The 22,409-nt window shown below is 34.7% G+C and overlaps 1 protein-coding gene and 1 long non-coding RNA gene across 25 annotated transcripts in view; one reads left to right on the forward strand and one right to left on the reverse strand.

Moving 5' to 3' along the window:
- Positions 1-22,409, forward strand: part of LOC100123363 (longitudinals lacking) — a 280,984-nt gene that overhangs the window by 85,898 nt on the left and 172,677 nt on the right. The window lies entirely within an intron of this gene.
- On the reverse strand, positions 19,742-20,450 carry LOC116417589. The gene is made up of 2 exons (XR_004227839.1): positions 20,096-20,450; positions 19,742-20,034 (listed from the first exon to the last, which is right to left on the reverse strand). It is a non-coding gene; the product is annotated as an uncharacterized LOC116417589 (long non-coding RNA).

Here is a 22,409-nt window from a genome sequence, read left to right on the forward strand (position 1 = left end):
AGAGTGTGGAAAACCCCCTTCACAACAGTGCCCATATTGCCCAAGGAAAACAAAACTACGATGCAACCTTTTGAAACACATTCGTTCTGCACACACAAATTGAGATGATGTTAATGAATGCAAAAATAATTTGTATGCAGTAACAAAATGCTCATCTTTGAAAAACGTTTTATAATCAGCTGTACTCAATGTACGCATCATTGTAAATATGTATATAAAAATATATTTGGTGCTGAAGTACAAATTTCTTGTGAGTGATGATTGTAGCTTTATGTTACATATATTTTTATTACTTTACAAAGATACCATATAATAATTATGCAACAGAATACATGCATGTTTTACTCATGAGTAAAACGATCAATAGTTAAAATAGTAGTAACTAATGTCTAATTTAAATAATTTTCATTAATTATAGAACAAAATTCTTCCGTAGACTTCTTTGAAATAAAATAGAATTATTTACATATTACATGTATTATTTGTAACTCAAATCTCACTAAATTTAATATTTTTTTGCAGGTTTTGTGGACGCACCGCGAAGCGTCTGCTTAGCTTGTTCAAAATCATACAAGTGGAGAAAGTCCTTGATAAGACATGTGAGGGATTCACCAGAATGTTGGCCTGTATTATTGCACTCCAATGACGCAGAAATAGCACAAAAAATAAGGCACAAAATGTTTTTTGGACTGTGAAAATATTAATTTATTAATGTGTTAATTTATTTTATAAATCGAACAAGACAATTTTTCGAAATACTACAAAATTGTAATTTAACTATTTATAGATCGTACACCAATTTGAATTGGTTTCATATTTTTGATACGAATCTCATTTTTTATTTGATATGAGATTAAAATAGAACCATGAAAAATGTTTTGTTCTTAAGGGGTGTATAAAAGACGAGAGTATTACAGTAATACTGTCATTATAACAGCACGATTATATTATTTCGTTATAATAATTTCAACATCTGTATAAAATCAAATTCCTTAAAATAATACAAAAATAACTTTGTTATTTAGATGTTTTCTTGATTTCAATGTAATTTTTGATAGTATCAGTCGATTAGTTCCTTTAGATTCCAGGCGTTTTTCAAATTCTATTTTGCAATAGAGTATTCACGAATATCTATGTGCGATTTACAATAAAAAAAGTTGTTATATTATGATGTTAGATATAACTGAAATAAATTTACAAAAAAATCAAGAGTTCTATCATATCATTTGTGCACATTTGTATCGTTTAAAACGTCATTTCATTAATTTTCATTTTAAGTTTATGAAGTGAAAAATAATTAAATCACTCATAATAAAAATTGGCAAAAATGTATTCATATTCAATTGTTTCGTATCGCATTCATCTCCTATCTGCGGTATTTTAATGCATGGATTTTTTTACTAACATTACTTATTTGGATCTTTTAGGTTATCGCCTGGACAGTACAGGAATGATGGGGGCTTTTACATGTGAATCTTGCTTCAAAACTTACCATATTAAGTCTTCCTTACTCCGTCACTTACGACTTGAATGTGGCAAGATGCCACAATTTGGATGTCCGTACTGTCATTATAAGTCGAAAAGAAAGGACAATCTGAAGGTCCACGTTGTCGGAAAGCATAAAACCAATATTCTTTGATCCTTTTTATTTTTGATAACCATATGCATTTTCTATTTTGAGAAAATTTATGACATAATTTATCATAAACAAATATTTTGTCGCAAGCTTTGTGGTCTTGCGATATAAAAATGTAAGATATTTAACTTATGATTTTTATTCGTATATGCTGTACGTTTATACATAATCATTTATTTTGAATAAAAATATTCATTCTTGTTATTTATATATTTTATTTTTAATCTCCTTTCAACAAGTTTTATAATGCAATATATTCAACTAATCTAATTTTTTTATTTTTAGGTTTCTGGAGAATATTCTGGAGAATATTCTTTTGAGTAATAATTTAAATGAATTAAACAATTTCGCTTAATAAAAATTGGGAAGTGCATTTTTTCAGTGTAAAATGCATATGAATTTGCATTTATATTGTTTGTAAAATTGTAAATATTATATTCGACATGTTTGGTGTACAAAAATTTTCACTAATGTAAAGTATTATAACATCCAAAACTTAATTTTTTTTTTATAACGGTTGAATGATAACTTCTTCTGCATTACTTCTCGATACAGCACTATTGTACTTCGAAAACTTCACTTATGATGCAATTCTATAGAACGAAAAAGGATAATTTCTACTGACAATCATAAACCAATCAGAAGAAAAGTTTGATCAAGTATTTGCCTGTATGATTCGTGTGAAATTATCTTTTTTTCGTCTCACAACTTTGCTCTTTTCTATTCAAATTCAAAATGGGTGCCTGGGCACTTTCGAGGCTGTTGGTTAAATCATTTGTGTTGAATTGGTTCTGGGTTTAATCTTATATATAACGACTATCTATCAACTAGCGAATCTACTTAATGCACTATTACTTTTTTTAAACTTATAATAATATCAAAAAGTAATACACGCAACGGCAACTAGGCTGACATGACCCATCTGACAAAGTAAACCTAAAAATCCATGACGAAAAAATAAAAAGTTTTCTCAGTATACACGATAAAAGCCCCTCTCTCTTTAAAACTTTTGTTCAGAGTAGAATGCGTTGGCAATTAGTGCATAAGTAAATTTACAAACAGTTCAACTTTTGTTCTTTTTAAAATTGTAATTTCTTTATTTTTGTAAAATTGATAAATGCAAGAAAAGGGGACTTAATCGCAGTTTGAAGGAGCAAAAATTCAAAAAATTCATCGTTTTCCGCTTCTCTTTTCGCGTGGTTGTTACAGGAATGGGAGCTCTACTATCACTACTGCGGTCCGATTTTAAACAAAGCGGAGGCTCAAGCAAGCAGCGAAGTCGGCCCCATACGCGTAGTACCAGCGAACAGCGCACCGGCTACAACTCTTCTACATCTCGGGAGCGTCGCAGCTTGGACACAGGAAGTAACAGCAGTGGCGGCGGCGGAAACAATAACAATGATGGTGATAGGTCTGCGCGAGAGGTTGTATTCCCCGACTCGTTTGAAGTGTTGCCTCAGCCTAGATCTGACCTCAGTGTCGTCTATATGGGTGTGTCTCACGAACAGCAACGTAAATTTCGTTGTAGGTTCTGTGGTAAAGGCTATAGGTGGAAGAGCACGATGAGGAGGCACGAGATGGTAGAATGTGGTGGTAAACCTCCGGCTTTTCAGTGTCCCGAGTGTCCGTATAAAGCTAGACAGAGAGGTAATTTGACGGTGCACTATAAACGACATCATCAGAAGCTGGGTAATTTTGATGATAGTGCTTAGAGTTCTATTTCGTTATTTTATTATTTATTTTTATCTTATTTTTATTATCATTTTACTGGTGTATTACATATCTGCACGTGTGAAGTATGACTTCCATTAGCATTAGGGGTTTTGTTTTTTATTCGATTGGACGGAGTAAAATTGTCTTCAGTACAAAAACTTATTATAGAGTAGAACTCTATTTGAAATTGACATTCCATGAACAATTCAAGAAGTTGTATAAAATTTATTTTTATACAATTAAAATATTATTAACTTATCATTTTAGACGTAATTTATTATAACCATTTATAAAGTGACGATTTAAATTTTTTTTTTAATATTTCACGTTTTTAATAGATACGTACAAATTTAAAGATGCTAGTACCATAGTACTAGTTGTAAGAGTTTTCATGTAAAAGTTCGTCAAGGTCATTAATTTGACTATAAATAAGACTATCCAATGTATGGTATACTTATAAATGAGTTGAGATTGCATTTATTGAGATAAGAGCTACTGGGTATACAAATATTTATATACATTGGAAAGGATAAATTTTATCATAAGAATACGTAAGAGATTGTAAAAGGTTTTATAAATATTTTTACAATGAAAAACTATGTAACTAAGAGAAATTAAGTTTTCATGAAATATTTTTTATAAATAATAAATGATAGAATCACTCAGGGTCGGGCTTAAATGTTACTTATTTAGGAGGAAATATCTTAAGATTTGTAACATATAATGCCTGTAATGCGTATGCGAGCTATAATTTCATACAAACTTGAAAGCACTTTTGAAGCGCTTTTTCTGTTCATTATTCCAGAGATTTTTTGGAGTTGCAGGGTTTGCTGAAAATGGCATCAATCTTGTATTAATTAGAAACCATAGTTTTTATTTCCATCGTCGGTAATAAGTAAAATCATTAGTTTTTTCGCTATCTGCAGATAGTGATAAATATTAATATTTTTTGTACACAAAAATGTCGATTTTTATGGTTTTGGGATGTATAAATTATACAAAATAATTTTAATATGGTTTTCTAAAAACCAATAAAATATTTGCAAAATTTTGTTTAGGTTTTGACTCAACTCGTGTCGGTTTTCGGGAAACTTTACTATTAACGTCAACTTTCCAGTATTCATATTATGGGGTTGTATAGGATTTTAAGTAATGTAAGGAAGGTACCTTGTATTTAATATTGACTTTACGTACTATATACGCTTAAGTGACGAAAAACTACGGTAAAATACTGCTTTTTATATTCAGTTGAAAAAAATAGACAAATTAAAAGAATACTAATAATTCTAAATATATCTAATCGAAAAAGAAATGAATATTTTCAGTACTATAAAATTTTTGTTACCAGATTGCTGGTCAAAAAGGTAAAAGTATATTTTATACGTTATGCATATACTTATGTAATATTACAAACATAACATGGCTAAACGTTTAGATTTAATTTAAGAAATGACATAAGACATTAAAGATATTTATTTAGTGAACTAAGCTATCTTCTAGTATGAAGATATATTTTGTTTAATTACATATTCTGCATGACATTTATGTAAGTTATAGTAACCTATAATGATTAATTTTGTCAATTATTATCTATGAAATTTATTTATATTAGGGAAATCAACTGTTCCGTTCATTGAAATCGAACAAACTGCAACTTACAGTTAACACAAATTATAAAGACACCAAAATAACACCATTTTAGTATTAAGAACGTATTATGCGTATTGAACAATGAACATATTTGGAGCAAGGAGACGAGTCGTCGCCTCAGTATTTTTAAGATCAGTATTTATACCTAAGGAAAATACCTAAGGATACTTTGTCGGCTTATCTTGATATTTTTATCAACCACTCGTAATTTTCTTTATGCTCATTTAATTGTTACCGACACCGACAGTATAAGTGTTGTACTTACTCAATCTATGCGCGTATCGTCCTCTTTTAAAGGATTGTTATTGATTAAGCGAGATTTATTATCATTAATTTTTTATTTATAGAAAAAAGTGTTTTTGAAGTTTTTCCCCAAACTATTTGTACCTTTTTAAAAATAAACTTCTATTTAAGTAAGGTTTTGCTTAAAAAGTATAATTCTTAGACAAATTTCAATTTTTTTTTAATGATCAATTTTAATAAAAGGCGATAGGATAATTAAATAGATAATATTTACTTTCATTAGTCTTAAACACAATTTTACACGTAAGATATTAAATCTATTTTGGAGCGGTTTTTTTAGCGCTGTATTTATTATTGTAATTTATATATTTTCATTGAAAATAAATAAAATTTTACGGGTTTTTTAATTTTTGTGTTTTTTTCTTATCTTTGTTCCAAAATAACATTCCCTGTCATATTTAATCTTTCAGAGCTTTATAATATATGGTGAATCACGGTCTGCGTGGAAATTAAAGTAACTTAAACTATTAAGGATCAATTAAATTTTTTGTCACGTTGATTTTCATTTTCCAAGTGTGTGTTTGTCAATAACAGTCATTATATTACTAAAAAAATATTGTGCTTTGTTATGTAACAATTTTTGATAAATGTAGAGTACATGTTCGTGTTGACACTCCACTTTAACGAAATTCAACGCTTAATTCCCATTACAACGAAACAGCGCAGTGCATTTCGGCAATCCGTCATCGAAAATTCTTACTGACAAATTTACCTTACTTTTTCAGGAAACTATTTTACAACTGGTTACGTCGGCGAGTCTCATAACTACTACCCTTGCGACACGTGTAATCGCACCTATCGCCGATTAATCACGCTGCAGCGCCATAAGAAGCTGGAATGCGGCAAGGAGGCGACCTTTGGCTGCGTCCTGTGCAATTCACGTTTTAAACACAAGCACAGCCTTCAAAGGCATCTAAAAGTTCATATTCCAGGGCCGTCAACGACAACACCGCCTATGATTGGTGAAAGTACCACTGATCCTCCCGGAACGGATGAAATGTGGCGTATGCATAATTTCACTTGACAAAAAAGGCAAGAGCGTGCAAGTTAAGAAGATGGTGCCATTGTTTTCTGTAAAGAACTATTGTTAAGTTTCCACGTTGATATACGTTTAATTGAAAAAAAAACCAAGTAGTTGAGCTCTGAACAAAATTTTTTTTTATATTTACACACAGGATTTTCTGATATTTCAGACATTTGCTGGCTTCCAAATTTTTTTTTGTATTTAATTTTTGCATACTACTTTGCAAAAAATTAAATTGCCAAAAAATAGCCATAAAATGCCAGTCTGTATTTACAACATTTACCATTTGTTTTAGTTATAATGTTAATATTTGAGGATCTGATTTTTCTGTAAATAAAAAAATATAAGGGATCTAAAAAATATTATATGATGATAAAAATGTTAATGATTAAAAACCAAAGGAAAAAAGTCATGCGTTTTCAGAAAAGTTATATTATTTAGTTGAAGATTAAAGAAAAGTCTTCGTTAAACCAAAATGTAAATTAATTTTTAAAAATGTGATAATTTCTTCATAAACGAATAAAATTATTGCTATTCTTAAATGATATGATATATCTATTATTTTCCTTGTATAATTTCCGATGTTCTATTTCATATTTGACATTTCAGTTATTTGCAATTGTAATATCGCTCAATACTTTTTTACACGTTGCAGTACACATAAAAATGAAGGTACATACCACTCACAAACGACACACAGCAGGTATACTAATTAACTAATTAAATATTTTCCATTTTAATTGGCCTTTTTATCAAATTTTCAACTTGAATTATTAAAATAGACACAGAATTTACTTTTAATAACACAAATAATTTTTAATATTTTCAGACTTTGGCAAAGAGGAAAATATAAACGTTGACTTGGGATTAAGTCACATCGATTTTTGTTGCCTACAGTGTGAGAGAAGATACAGTTCATTGGCAGCCTTGAAATTTCATCAAAAGTACGAATGTGGAGTTGAGCCAAGTTATGTCTGTCCATTTTGTAGCTACAAAACACGAAGAAAGTATCTACTTTCACAGCATCTAATTCGACACACCGAACAGAAATCGTACGTCTCTTTAAATTACTTGTAGGAAAATTCTGATAATTATTTGACATAAATTTATGTTACAGCAAGGGACGAGTCAGAGGTCGAGGACGAGGTAGGGGAAAAGGAAGAGGAACTGGTGCTTCATCATTGATATAAAAATGTTCGTTAAACTTTGATAACCAATCTAGTATTTGTGATACAAACATTAACAATTCTTATATTCGCAATAAAAATTTAAGAATTATGAATTCCTTGGTCACTTTATTTTTTGTTACAAATATACGTGCCAGATATTTCAAATACTCGTAAGTATAATACTTCAGCTATCGATTCAGTTTGAACAGTATTACATGAATTTATATTGTTTCAGATTTGGAAGCCGTGAAGACGTGTGTGAAAGTCTGAAAGCAAACGCCAAAAGAATCAAAAGTAAAAAGGACAAAATCAAAATTACATTCATCGACGACTATTCTTTGAGGTAACGAACTTTCACAAAAGTAAGTGTCACTTTTCTAATGAGACGTCAGCATTTTTCGAAAACCATACCTAGAATTAACAGCACTTGCATCATGCGATTTTTATAATAAAAATAAACTAATGTATAGAACGGCAATTAGAACTAGAAATGGAACGTTTAACTTCGTTAAAAACAATATATCTATCGTTTTTGTTTGTGGGTGATGGCTTACAAGGGTACAGAATGAAAAATACATTGATGAATTCTTTGTATACCGTGATCTTATTAGCATTTCCATCTACACTCGTCGCAAAGGGACTCCTCCTGGGTAAAGCTTTCAGTGCAATGCCATGTAGCAGTATGTCGATGGCCCTTAAACAAAAAGCAAAGAGAAGCAGCAGCCGAACGCCACTAAATCGGCGCTTCCTCTCTTTCAGACTGCTGCGAGCCGTCCCGTCAGCAGCAGCAGCCGAAGACTGCGAGTCGTCGTGTTCTGGGCCAATTCGATTGCATCCGCTGCGGCAGGTCGTACGTACGCAAGGACTCGTTGCAGCGACATATCAACTGGGAGTGTGGCAAGGAGCCTCAGTTCCAGTGTCTCTTCTGTCCACAGCGATGCAAGCGCAAGGCTCACTGGCTCAGGCACATCCGTCGGCAGCATCCGGAAAAGTTCGACACTATGGAGGATTTCCTCCTGAACTACGTGCCGCGAGCTGAGTTTGACTGACTCTGTTTTTTTTTTTGATTTTTTTTTATGATTAAGCTGTTTGTTGTTGTGAGGATAGTTCTCTGGAGGACGTGTTCTGTGATATATGCGAATGCGTGTAAATGAAAGATAATTTTGAACACCTGAAAAGCCAAAATTACAAGTTTTTTAATTTTATTTAGATAGTAACTTATTTTTTTTCATTTTGTACTTATAAGAACGTGTAATATGTGCCCTTTTTTCTAGGCCAGCTTTGTTATATATTTTAAGTGCCTTACGAAGCGTCGTGCAGAAGAAGTTTCCGACAAACATCGAACTTCATTTTATAAAATTTCCTTTATATTATGAAACAATACACACCCGTGATTAGTCATTAAGAAGTATATATTATATATTTCTTACATAGCAGGAATGTAACACGAGACGCCACATTTATATTCAATATACAATCAGGCGACGTTTGATGAACATGTAAAATTTGAACGCAATATACCAGAAGAAAAATTAAAAATTTACTTATAATCTACACTATATAAGAAAAAAATTATGTAACTCCTTATCAATTTCCGTTCTTAAGTTCTTTTTTCAAAATTCTCTAACGCTACCATCGCTCGATGCATCTTATCTTCAGTATAGCTACACTTCTTCTATCGCACAACATTCTCCAATATCAAAACTCTGTAAAATCCGAGCCAAACAATTATGTAACCCTCGTCACGAATTATCCCAGTACAAGCAATCCCATATTTCGTCCTGATATTGGGGAAGCAAATAGGCATGCGCACTAACTAGTCAAAACTGTACATATCTAGAGAAACTTTCATCGCTTGCACTTCGAAAAGGAACGACAACGGAACGCTATAACTGTAGCTAGAAGCATAATTTTTTTCTCTCTATCTCTCGCAAGTAGACTCTTCCTTTTCGAAACGCCAATATCGCCACCTTTTATCACCTAAATAAACCACCGAAAGGATCCTCATTTTGCTGCTTGGGATCTTCGAAGTAAGGAACAATGTATTTTGCACTCCTATCACGCCAATGCATCAGTCTGTCAATGAAAAAAAAAACAAAAACAAAGCAAATTGCTCTCTCAAACTTGTAGTTGAAGGTCGCTCGATAACTCGCCATTGATGTGTATCCAGCGATCCTCATCGACACCTGTCGACTATCGGCAGGCTCTCTCTCTCTCTCTCTCTCTCTCTCTCTCTTTCTAGCGCATCTGTAATATTGCCTTTTCATAGCCTAAGTATACAATACACGACACGATAATAATCCAACGACGAGCCTATCCCCCTAGTGCCTAAGTATGCCGAATCGAAAATAAACGATTTCCATATAACGACCTTATATGAACAAAAAAAGTAAATAACAGACATATTTCGTTAGGATGTACATTGTAAAAAACTGTCGATAAATAAAGCCTGGAAACCTGTTGTTCCAGCCGAGGACCTGAGCATGACGGGCCTGAAGTGGGCGGCAGCCTGGCAGCGCTGGACCGTGCCGTCGATCATGTGGCGTTCCGGCGGCAGTCTAGGCAAGGGTCTGACATCCAGCGGCTCGGTGGGCAACGGCTCGGCCGGTGCCAACCAGGAGGGCTTCAACTGTCCAGCCTGCGGACGCGTCTACAAGCTCAAGAGCAGCCTGAGGAACCATCAGAAGTGGGAGTGCGGCAAGGAGCCGCAGTTCCAGTGTCCCCACTGCGTCTACCGGGCCAAGCAGAAGATGCATATCGCCCGCCACATGGAGCGCATGCACAAAGAGAAGCTCTACAAGCAGGAGCTCGTCTAGACAAGCGGCCGAAGACGAAGAGAGAGAGGCTTCGGATATACGTGAGAGAAACTAGTGTGTGTGTGTGTGTGTCTGGGAAACGAGCGAATGACTGTCGCGTCTGCTTGGGGTTGGGATTATTTGGACTCGCGCGATGGGTCCAAAGTGTGCTTTGGAGGACTTGATTTCGATCCGGGACATCTCGAATCGGCCATAACTTCCCAGCGTTCGTCGACGACGGATACGGTTTGGAGGAGGAAAACGTTCAGCTGCATACCTCATAGACACTTGGAAACCCGTTGTTAGACACGTCTTCGACGATGAAGACGATCCGCTGACCCAGCCAGTTACCAAATAGACCATAGCCCTGTACAGAAAGCTTTAGATTCGCCGTATATCCGTCTTCGACGAACCTGCCGTAGTTCCGGATCGAATGACCGAAAAATCACTCTCGGGATACTCACCGCGCTCGTCTGGACAAACGTAATCGATCCGGTGCAAACCTCGAGCCATCGAGTCTTAGACTCTAAACATTGAAGCAACGCCTTGTGCGTGTGGCTCTGGCTCCTTTCTGAAAGAAGCCAGAGCACGCACACGCACACGCGTTGCGCAGTCCCACTGCTTGGCTTCTTTTTTTCCGAATTTTTGTATTTTTTATCCTTTATACGTTTTAAACTACACTAGTAAGATTTATTTTATACGCAAAGCGTGACTTCCAAGTTACGCGAACGAGAGACAAATGCGTCGATCTCTCGCTCGGGGCGGCTGTCCGAGAACCAAAAGAAACTGAACGTACTATAGCTTTTAAGTTTGGGAAACGCGAAAAAGCCTTTCGGACCTGTAATCGTTGTTCGAGGACTCGAGGTCTTCTATGAAATAGAAGTCTTAGGGGATTCGAATCGAGTCAAAATTCTGGGAGACATACTGTGGACCCAAGGCGCGAGCTGAGGTGCAATTGCTTCGTTCCTCGGACGAAGGAACGAATGGGGTAGTTCGTGGGAGACACTGTGATAGAACGCGCTGGATTACGCGTGACATGAGCAAATTTTTCGTGACTGGCAGTACACGCGCACGAGCTTTCGGCATAACGAGATCGGCTATCGACTAGCCGCGACAAAATTATCTATGTCCTTACATTATATTATTTTTCATTCGTACAACGTGTGCAAGGAGTCAAAGAGGGTCAGCGTCCGGGTCCACAGGATAGACACAGTCATAATTAATTTATATCGAGCAACCGACGCTTAGATTCAAAATCGCGTCGGGCGCTGCGTTTCAAACGTCTTGGAATTTAGTTTCTATTTTTAGTCAGGTGAACAAAATGATCGTTCGAAGGAAGCGCCCCGGGCTACACTGAGAGCGTCCGGTGTATCACAGCCGGAGCAACTCTTCCAATATCAACCATTCTGGTCACACTGGTTCCATATTTTTAATGATCAACGGGTCGCGCCGTGGCGTTACTGGCGTCGCACTGGGGACACCTCGAAAATTCAACGTCGATCCAGCTGAGATGACACGTAACTCACTGCATCATAATATAGCTTCCGTCATTCATATACTCAGTCATTTTCATTGTCCGTGAACGTACAAGTCCATGCAACGCATCATTGAAGTTTTTCGTGTATCATAATATAGAGCACTATGCATTTTTATAGTGATATTAATAATAATAGTTACGTATGAATAATGATAATATATTATATATACCGCAAAGTATGCAGTACTGTGTACTCTCTTAGACTGTCAGATATGTGCAACTATAAGATTCCTACTCGATGCATTTATTTACACGATTTATTTACGTTTTTTATATACTTAAAATAGTGAGTTAATATTCCGTACAATATACTTAGTTCTCTCTCTCTCTCTCTCTCTCTCTCTCTTTTTCTCTCAGCCATCGCGATCATCTCATCATGCAAATCATCGAAGATCGTCGAGCTGGATCGACGTTAACAAAACAATTAGATCAAGCGCGTCGATCGGCAGTCGAGTTCGCGGTATATAAACACACGCATTTCTCCATATAGTCTACTATATTTTTTTCATTGTTCCTGTTAACTTTAAAGCTAACCCATAATTTCGTCTGCTTCCTATGTACGTTTATTTGTACCAGTCAGATAGAGAGCCTATAATATAATAATACGCAGAGTGAGAGACATATCGAACTAACAAGGTCTACTAACCGATAATTTTTGCCAAATATGATGTAATATATCAGCCCGTCAACTTGACTGTCCGAAGACGCGCGTCCCATATTCCTATCGATACGCCAGTCGCACGTCACGGCCGCTCGCAATGACTCTCCATATACACGTAGACAATATTTATGAAACTAAACTATTCATATACGAAAAAAAAAAACGATAATGAGACGAACGAAGGTACACATACTCGTAACGATTAAGCGATCACCTATGTATACATAGAATGATACGAAATCGCGCTAGATTTATATTTAATTATCTTTTTTTTTAATAAATATACACGTAGGCAAGTTTCGTCGGGATATAGCTTTGCGACGCGATGGTTCGCGAGTGGGTCGAGGTCGTTTCCGCAATTTTTCTCGATTTTTTTTTAATTAATATAAATATATTAACTTATATAGAATACAGATAGTAGAATCTATACGTACACAACACTGATAGTCATTTTTTCATAACGTATTTATTGTCGATGTGGACCGGGGGGCAACGATTTTTCCCGGGCACAGTATCCTACGCTATATCAGCACTTGTCATAAACGAAACTTCATATTAAATACTAAAGCAACGCACGCGACTAATACTCAGGAGTCTACGGCATATCTCGATAAATAGCTTGGATTGAATCGTTTTCCCGAGCCACATCGATTGAACCACATTATTATAAATATATACGCTCATATATACTTTGTACAGACTTTACCACGAATCGAGCGAGTCAGTAGCGAAACGGTCTCGACCTTGAAAGTGCAACCATTATGCGCCAGATTTAAGTGTGGAACAAAAACAAGCAGAGAAAATGATCGCGATATCGCAAGGATGATCACATACGATAGATATTAAGGCATACGACGATGCAGGAATTGAACTAAATAGTGACGCTCCAGTGGCTTTTTGAAAGAAACAAATATCGTATACTAAAGCACTTGATATAATATAATAAGTAAAGTGTATAATTATCGCATAGATTATATATTAAATATATATTGCGTAATGAGGCGATTATGTGAAAGACGATAGAGTTTTGAGAAAGAGTTTGAAGGATATAGCTGGTGGGTGTAGCGCAGGAGAGATTCGAGATGACGATAAGGCTTTATAAGAGTATATAAGAAATGATCTACAAGTAATAACGTCGTCGTTTACACACTAAGTGTAAGCGATTTTTAGAGGTAGCTCGATCGTATTTTTCCCGAACGGGTATGTACGATGCGTTTTAAAGATGAAAAGTAAATTAAAGACAGATGAATCGACTTATTATATACATAATTGAAAAAAATATATAATTATGAATATAGCTCTATACGATGATAAATATAGTGCCTCACGAGGCCTTCAATGCTCGATGACGGCCCGCGCGACAAAAAATTAAAAAAAAAATGATTAAAAAAAAGACGTACACAACTGAAGCATGTGAACAAACGACAGAGAAGTGCGGGTGACGAGAGTCCTTTTATTTCTTAGCGAAGAACCGAGTATTTTAAACAAAAAAGTCGACGAAGCCAATGGTCGTCATCGGTTGTACGGAGATTATTAGGTTTAGAGAGCAAAAAACAATTTAGGCTTAAGGTCCTAGGCATGTAAGCCAACTGTAGATTTATCGTGCGCGTCTTATGAGGGTATGCTTTTTTTTGGAAAAAAGTGGGTGATGAAGCGCCTCTTGCGAAGTAGGTCGGTGAAGAGAGAAAATAATCGGCGAATCGCACGAGGGCAAAGATGCAAGAAAGAAAGAAAGAGAAAGAGAGAGAGAGAGAGAGAGAGAGAGAGAGAGAGAGAGAGAGAGAGAGAGAGAGAGCACTCAACTTTAACTATACAACACAGACACTCGTATACACAACATACGGGCATCATCTTCGAGTCCGCCCGTACTGTAATTTCCGGCCTTGGCTCTTCCATTTTTCGATAGATTTTTTCGTAATAATGTTGCAATTAAACGGCGAGTAGTTTTTTAACAATAGTTTAAAAAGACAGAGGTATAATCACTACTGCTGAAAGCTGTGCCAATCGTTCAAGAGACACTTTGTACAACCGCGTTAACTGTAAAACGAAGACTATTTTCATTTTGAGTGCCCTTTCGGTTTAGATAATGGAACTGATTTTTTTTTACTAGGGTTAGCAGATTATAGGTAAGGTACTTTTTTTCATCCCGACGTGCGAAAAATGTTTTCCAATCGATATTTTTCGCACGCGGAAGAAGATATATCGTAGGCAGGTACAAGCTAATTCGCAGAGCTCAGGATCGATTGTCGTAATGCTTTGAATCTAATATATTTTGTAATGGTAATTCGGCTTGATACATCGTAGATACGGATTGGTCTATTGTTTAAGCGGTGGGCGGAGTTATGGAATACTTTCGAAGAGTCTCCACATATCTATCGACGTACTCTCGCTGTGACTCTCTTTTTTCAGTGGTAAAAATAAGTGGAAAAATTGAAAAAAATTCAGAAAGTCGATAAGTAAATTCGTGCGTCCTTCTTTGAATAATAACGTGCCTTTAAAATCTTAAATGCGAGATGACGAAGTAATGGAATCTAAAAGTTTAAGTGACCTATTTGATATAGCTCAAAGAAAAATCTAAGATTTTAACGTGAGTTATACGAGAGAAAAAAATAAATAAAAAACACAAGTGCTTCAGACTTATAGATTATAATAATATATGATGATGATCATTTTTAAAGCTGAGTATAAAAGCTGCGGCTGGGCGGGTGTAACGATGAAAAATTTCGATCGCATTTAACGTGTATGCCATATAATCAGCGATTTAGAGCGTTGAGTAAAATATTTTAAAATATATAAAGCTATATGCTGTAAAAGAAAAAAATCAATGATAAAATATGAGGGAGGAGTTTGCACGTTATACAGATTTTGTAGAGGAAAGATTGTATAATCATGTAAAATAGAAAAGCGAGAGGATTCGCGTTTAGAGTAAAGCATACTATCTAAAAAGTGTAAGAAGCCATTCTATTCGCAAGGTCAATCTCATTTGTTTCATTCAATGCTTCATGTATAATTGAATTTTACTTTTACTTCGAGTAGTCGTGAGTCTGCACGTACAGGTACGTATAATCGGGCTTGTTTCATTAGAAAATTAGGGATATTAATCTTTTAACAGTCACGGTGCGTCGTAAATCCAATTAGTTACTCTTGATGGATATTCATTTGTTCCGTCTATAGGTATCATTGAAAAATTGAAACATTGAAAAATTTAATGATTTAGATATTACCATGGGAGAGTCTAACTAAAACGTTAAAATTTAAGTGTGTAACGAAATTATGTCAAATATTGCACGAAAAAAAAGTAAAATATTATTAGATCACAGACGAAGTGGCGGCAAGCGAACGATGCGATTTATAGTTGAAACTTACGCATCTTATCTCTCTTATTTTACTGCGTTTAGTTTTACGAAATTCCGGATAGAAGAATAATTTGCAGTGCAGAATATGACTTGAGCTTGTATCGTTCAATTGAAATTTTTTTGTTTATTTGGCGATAAGGTTTGGACTAAATTAAAAAGGAAATTAGATTATCTAAATTTTAAGAAATTCGTAACTACACAATGCTGGGATTTATTTGCTAGTGTTTCGAAAATACGACACACCGCATATCGTGATATTTAGGAATTATAAAAATATATCAAAATTTTATTCGTTAAAAAAAATTAATAAGTTTTCGGTTGAAAATAACTATTCGAACTATGCCATTCAGGTACCTTTAAGGTACTCGGCTTTATTATATTTTTTCAAAAAAGCTTTATTTAAAAAATATTTATAATTGAGCAAAATTTTTATAACGTTCTACGAAGAAAAAAATGTGGAAACTTGTGGATGTGATTTAGGAAACGAATTTGAAAAAATTATTGAAGTGCGAAAATTATTGTTTTCGCAACAAGTATTGAACAATATTTTACTAAAATTATTTTAAAAATTATGTACTTTTCGGCTGTAAAATTTGTTGATTGAGTAACTGAGCAAGCTATTATATATATTCGAAATTGACGTTTCTGCGTCTCAAGTAGAAATTTCGTTTGAAATGAAATTTCTTTGTGATGCGCAGAATCGATTGTATTTTTTATTACGACGAGCGTAACGGATCAAGTAATAAAATTGAAAGTGTGAGGAAATTCGTGGAATGGTGTTATAGATATTATTTCTGTTTTAATTTCTTATCGACGTGTCGTTAGTTGAACAAAGTGAATAAATTAAATCACAAATGTTTCGGCGATATTGATAAATTACGTGGCCCGGTGAAAATGCTTGCTTTTTACTTAGGTATAGTCGGTGCATACTTTAAGAAGTAACAAAATTATTTGTAAGCTAAAATTACTTATTTTGCCTTAGGTTTAAAATTGCTTTAAAAGCATTGGATTAGGTGAGTGCACACTTGTGTGACAAGGTGCTGGATGAAAAATTGTAGCTGTAATTTTTTTCTAACTCTTTTTTTTTATTTACTGCCAATTTTGTTGTGTTCTTTCGATTTCTTTTTTATACTTTTGCGCAAAATTGCATTAGGATTGTTCGAACACGATGAAGTATACTGCGTTAATATTTTATGAAAATTAGCTTTACACGATGCTTTATGAAACAGCAATACAATATTGTGAAACCGGGCCATTCGATGTAGCACGGAGCACAGATACCAAGCCAGAGCTTTGCATTTATACAATTTTTAGGCGTATATTGAAAAATAATTGATGAAAATAGCGACTAAACGTACTGCACTGAACAACATAAGCGAAACCAAGAAAAAAAATCCTATATTTACACATACGCGAGAGATAAGCAAAGTATAACTATAATCGAGGATTATTTTTGCAAAAAGAAAAGCAACAGAAACGGTTTGAGGACATTTTTGCAAAACGTTCGAATGAGTACGAGTTTGTGAACCGAAAGAGCCTTGTGTTAAGTGCCTTCAAAGTACGATTTAGGAATTTAGGGATTTAGAGAGACAAGGGATGATTCAGAGGCGCTGGGTGCGCGCAGCCAGCCGCGAAACAAACTTTTTACGGTATTATTCATGATTTTTAACTGAGAATGACGAAAGTACGGATTTTCATGCGAGCCAGTCTTTTCAAAGCAAACAAGTTATTTAAAAATTGCTTGTGCACGTTTGATTCGGTCGATGGTGATGAAAAAAATGAAGACTAAAAAAATAAGCGTTTCCAATACGCTAGACGTGTGTGCAATTAAGAGAAATGAAAATTTATGGCCGCTGTTGTCGTCCCACGTTGTTTGTTGACTTTTTGGCGTCTCCTTGAAAATTTTTTTTCTGATCATTTCGAGGGATGGTTGTATTGAAGTTTTTTAAATTTTATATATGTCAAGTGTCCGACGTGCGAAGCATTTTTAAATGCAACAAAATTTCATCGATACGAGGCTACATGCGATTCTTACTTTTGTGATTCTTGTAACACATTCTCGAAACCAGTGATACTTTGTAGAAAACTATTTATTTAACCCGAAGAATTAATAGAAAGCAATCTCAACGATTTGCTATACTGACAATGTAACCGCTAAGTTTTTAATTCTTTTAAAGTCGGTGTGTATTTAGTGTACACATTTTTAATCATTCTTTATTTTAATTCAAGTCAAAAATAAAAACTAGACGATATTATATTTTCAAGATAGTAAAGTAATAGTGTAACGTTCTGTGAATAACATTATCGAGTCACCATAGACTTTTTTGTCTCGGTTTTTTCGAGTCATTTTATCCCCTAAAGACAGTCTCATTGTTTTACGACTAGTATAAAACCATATTACTCAAGATATTTATATTTATGTATATCAGCATTTATAACATATTCAACTAGTACATCCGCGTAAAAAATTTCAGCGAAGAAAAAAGCTGCCATTAAAAGCCTCATTTGGATACCTACACGAAAGAGAGAAAAACTATCAGTTATACACACTATCTCTTCAATAAAATCGATGGAATTTTTTACGTGGTTTCATGCAACGTCTTTTAACGCGTTTTTTTCCCATGAGAATAGACTTTACCTCCGCGTGCACTTTGTTCGCTCCACAGTACAACTTATGGTATGTGACGTATATATGTAACTACTAGAACACGTAAGCGCGATACTTTTTAGTACAAGACCATTATCTCTTTTTTATCGAACTGTACAGAGCGTTTTTATGATTTTAAGAAAAGTATGTTGTAAATCGCCTAAACTTCCGCTCAGCGCCTCGTCAGTTAAAAATGAAAGCTCTAATGATAAACTCTGTAATAATCCTTTTCGCCATGTATTTGCCAACGAACGATTATTATTTTTATTTCGTCTCTATTTTATATGATAATTAATTAATGATTTAGGTAAAAATATTATTAACGAATACGCTAAACAAATAATAATAATAATAATAATAATAATAATAATAATAATCTTTCTAGATATTTTTGCTTCACGCAACGGGACATTTTATAATTATCATGTATACGCATAATGTATACGTGCATATGATATACGAAATGCATTACATATACAAATACAAACGCACGCGAGCAAGTTAGTTTATGTTGGAAAATAATGATATCGCACATAATATTGTTCTTTTTGTCATTTTTGTTGTTTGTTTTCTCAACGTTTGAAAGCCATTAAATGAATATTTGTTTGCATCTTTTGAATACGTTCAGAACGTAAGCAAAGTACCGGAAAATTTCTATTTTACGAATTTATTTTTGTTAACTTTATAGTTTTAATGATCTTCATTCTTAAAAACATTCCAGAATGCTCGCTATTTCCATTTGTTTACATTTTTTTTCATGAAGTTGTAGAGATTCTGTATTCTATTTAGAGCAAAATAAAGTCTAGAAAGACAAAATTAATCAATATGTCCATTCTATTTATTCCCTTATTACCTTGCCAACGCTAATACTGTTGCTGACGTTTTTACAGGTTTCACGAGCACGTAAATTAAAACGTTAAATTATCTTGTACTGACTACTTATTATTTTCCGCAGGTGTTGGAGACATCGTTGGACGGCCGATTGTAATGACGCTAAGAAGATTGGTACTTGGTCGAGAATACCAACGATTTTTTAAAATAAATGGATACAGAAAGAAGTCACTGCTCTTTAATTCTTCTCATCCTTGTACGAAGCTGATACAAATTTTGCCTTTTTACTAACACGTTAATTTAATTTTTCAGGCACCATCGTTGGATAGTCAAATCTAAGGATAAAGTATCACCAGACTTCACCTGTACCTGTATTAGGAAAATGAATTTCAATTTTAGTGAAGAGTCTATTCCGAAGATCGACCCAGTGTAACGAATTTATATTTCGAACGTAATTCGAAAACTGAATTAACCTTACAAATCGTTTCAATACTCTTACATAGACAACAACACAAGACATAGTCAAACATTTTTCATCCATGGTTAAATGTCCATTTTTTCCGAGTCAGTTTTACCTCATCGCTTACCCTGCTCCTATGTTTTGCTCGTTGTCGCTAACTTGAGAACTGAATGTTTTTGGCATGGCCTGTGTCGCATCATAGTCTTGAAAAAGAAACTTCGCCGATGCTTTATGCGCCTCAATGCCCTGGAACTGGAAAAGGGAAGTTTTCCTTTTTTTTGTTCAATTACTTTTTATTTGTATTTTTTCAAACCTTTGATTTCAATCGAAGCTATATAATTCAAATTTCGATGTCTACCCATCCTTTAATTCCAGGAGTTTATGTAACGAATCGCAATCACATTATGTATGTTGAATTATTCCGTCATAATTTTTTTTCCAAGTCTTCCCTAGTTCCAGGTTCCGGGTTAACGACGTCAGACCCAATCATCGTGCATCATCTCCGTCATGGTGATCGTTATCCATCGCTCGTAGCCTGCTTTCCATTCTCCCATCGTACACTACTGATCGCGTCAATCACGGCGCTCTGCTTACCTCGTTCCAGGTTTCTTCTCTAGCATCGGTTGGCGCGCTGGCAGCAGCGAAGCCGCGACGACTACGACGTCATCGTCGAGTGGCAACCGTCGTACTTCCCGGACCCACAACTCGTCCAATTCATCTGATGTACCGGCTCCTCTAGCGCCGCAGCGACGAGCTCGTATGCATTGCCCAACAAGACATCCTGTCCGTAACAACAACAATCGTGCGATGACTCATCACCATGCTGTCGTCGTTGGTTCTGGTCACGATCGACGTCACAACTGCTCGCGGTGCGGTAAGAGTTACAAGAACGCCTACATACTGAAGCGCCATCTACTTTACGAGTGTGGTAAAGCCCCGTCTTTCAGCTGTCCTCATTGCGCCTTTAGTAGCAAGTACGAGAGAAATCTCAAGGCTCATATTAATCATCGTCACGTGGATGTACAGAATAGCCGAGCCTGAGGCGATGATAAGTAGATGAAATTTTGAGGTTAGGGGTCGATTGTATAAGTGGGTTTTGGGGAAAAAGGGCTTTATAAAGTAAGGTGAAATTGAGAATTTTGAAGGATATCAACGTACGATCGACAAATAGGCTGCATGACATACGTACTGCTGAGATTGTCATCGTGTTCGCACCATTTGCGAGAGCTCTGAGAGCAGGATGCGAACATCCGATGTATTGAGAACGTACATCACATAGACACCATAAAGTTTAGTGCCAAAAGAGTCTAACGATTATAAATCGAGGTTATGTCGGTTTACATTTTACTAAGTGCCAACGATACCAAAGTTATACATATGTATGAAATTCACAGCCAAAGTTCCACATTTTATTATTTGTTTGTTTTTTTTTCTTTTAAGTTTGTAAGCATCAGAGTTTTATTTATAAATATCGGTAAGCCAAACGAAGTGCCATACCTGATCTTCCTTTACATTTAATGCAAAGCAAAAGACGACGAGTAAAAATTTCGCGAGGTATATAAGTTAAACGTTATCATTGTATATTTTTACAATAATAAAATGCAGCCAATCATTTCAAAAGAGAACTTTTACGGAAAAAACGTTGGTTGTTGAACTAATGTTTCAAGATTACCAAAGTCCTATCGCTTGAGGAAAAAAGCATAAAGCAACATTCCAACAACGTATCAGAAATTTTATTAGGATATAATGATAAGATAGGAAAAATCTTGCGTTATTTTTTTATAGCACAAGTTCAAAGAGAATCTCAAATAATATGGCTGTTCTTTCTGATAAATAAAATAAAAAGAACAACGTCGTGACAATATATTGTTATGTATTGGTATATGAGAAATAATGCTTCCTGCTATCTGTTGAATAGTTTTAATTTCAGCTATATAAAACGATTGAAAAATTTACAATCGATATATTATGAATCCCGGAAAATACGTATTTACAAAAAAACCCCATCATCAAATTTTTGCAAGAATTATTACAGAATTGTCATTAGTTTATCATTTCCTTGCATGAATTTGAAATAGTCATTATGATCGATCTGTTTTACATTCTATATTATTTAGTATTATGAAATAGTTTTTACTAGAAGATTTAGATACATGAAAAGAGTCTGAAAGACTAGTAGAGGTAGTGTTTGATTCAGCAAATGCACAGCGTCAGGCTAGAATATTGTTGAGGTTGTTCTTGTTTTACTACAAAAAATATGTCAAAAAATTAATGAAACATATAATTAACTATGCGCAGCGAAAAGATAAGCCCGTTGTTGAAATGTCGTCGATCCAATTATTTTTGTACGTACTGTAAGAGTAAAAAGAAATCCAAATGCAAAATGCGGATTTTTTCGTTTAACCATCAGAAATTTGATGGCAAAAAAGAAAATATTAGCTTTAAAACTTATCAAAACCCTCGAAATGAAAGAAATTTCGCTATTTTATCAATTGTACGTAAGTTTGATAGTTGAACACCGTTGCACACAAAAACTAAAAACCAATGATAGAAAAATCTCGTGAACAACGAATTTTTTAAATACAGGATAGACTTTCGTTTATACCAGTAGCCTAGTAGCGAGTAAA

The sequence above is a fragment of the Nasonia vitripennis genome, chromosome 5, assembly GCF_009193385.2.
Source record: "Nasonia vitripennis strain AsymCx chromosome 5, Nvit_psr_1.1, whole genome shotgun sequence".
Classification (NCBI taxonomy): Eukaryota; Metazoa; Arthropoda; class Insecta; order Hymenoptera; family Pteromalidae; genus Nasonia; species Nasonia vitripennis.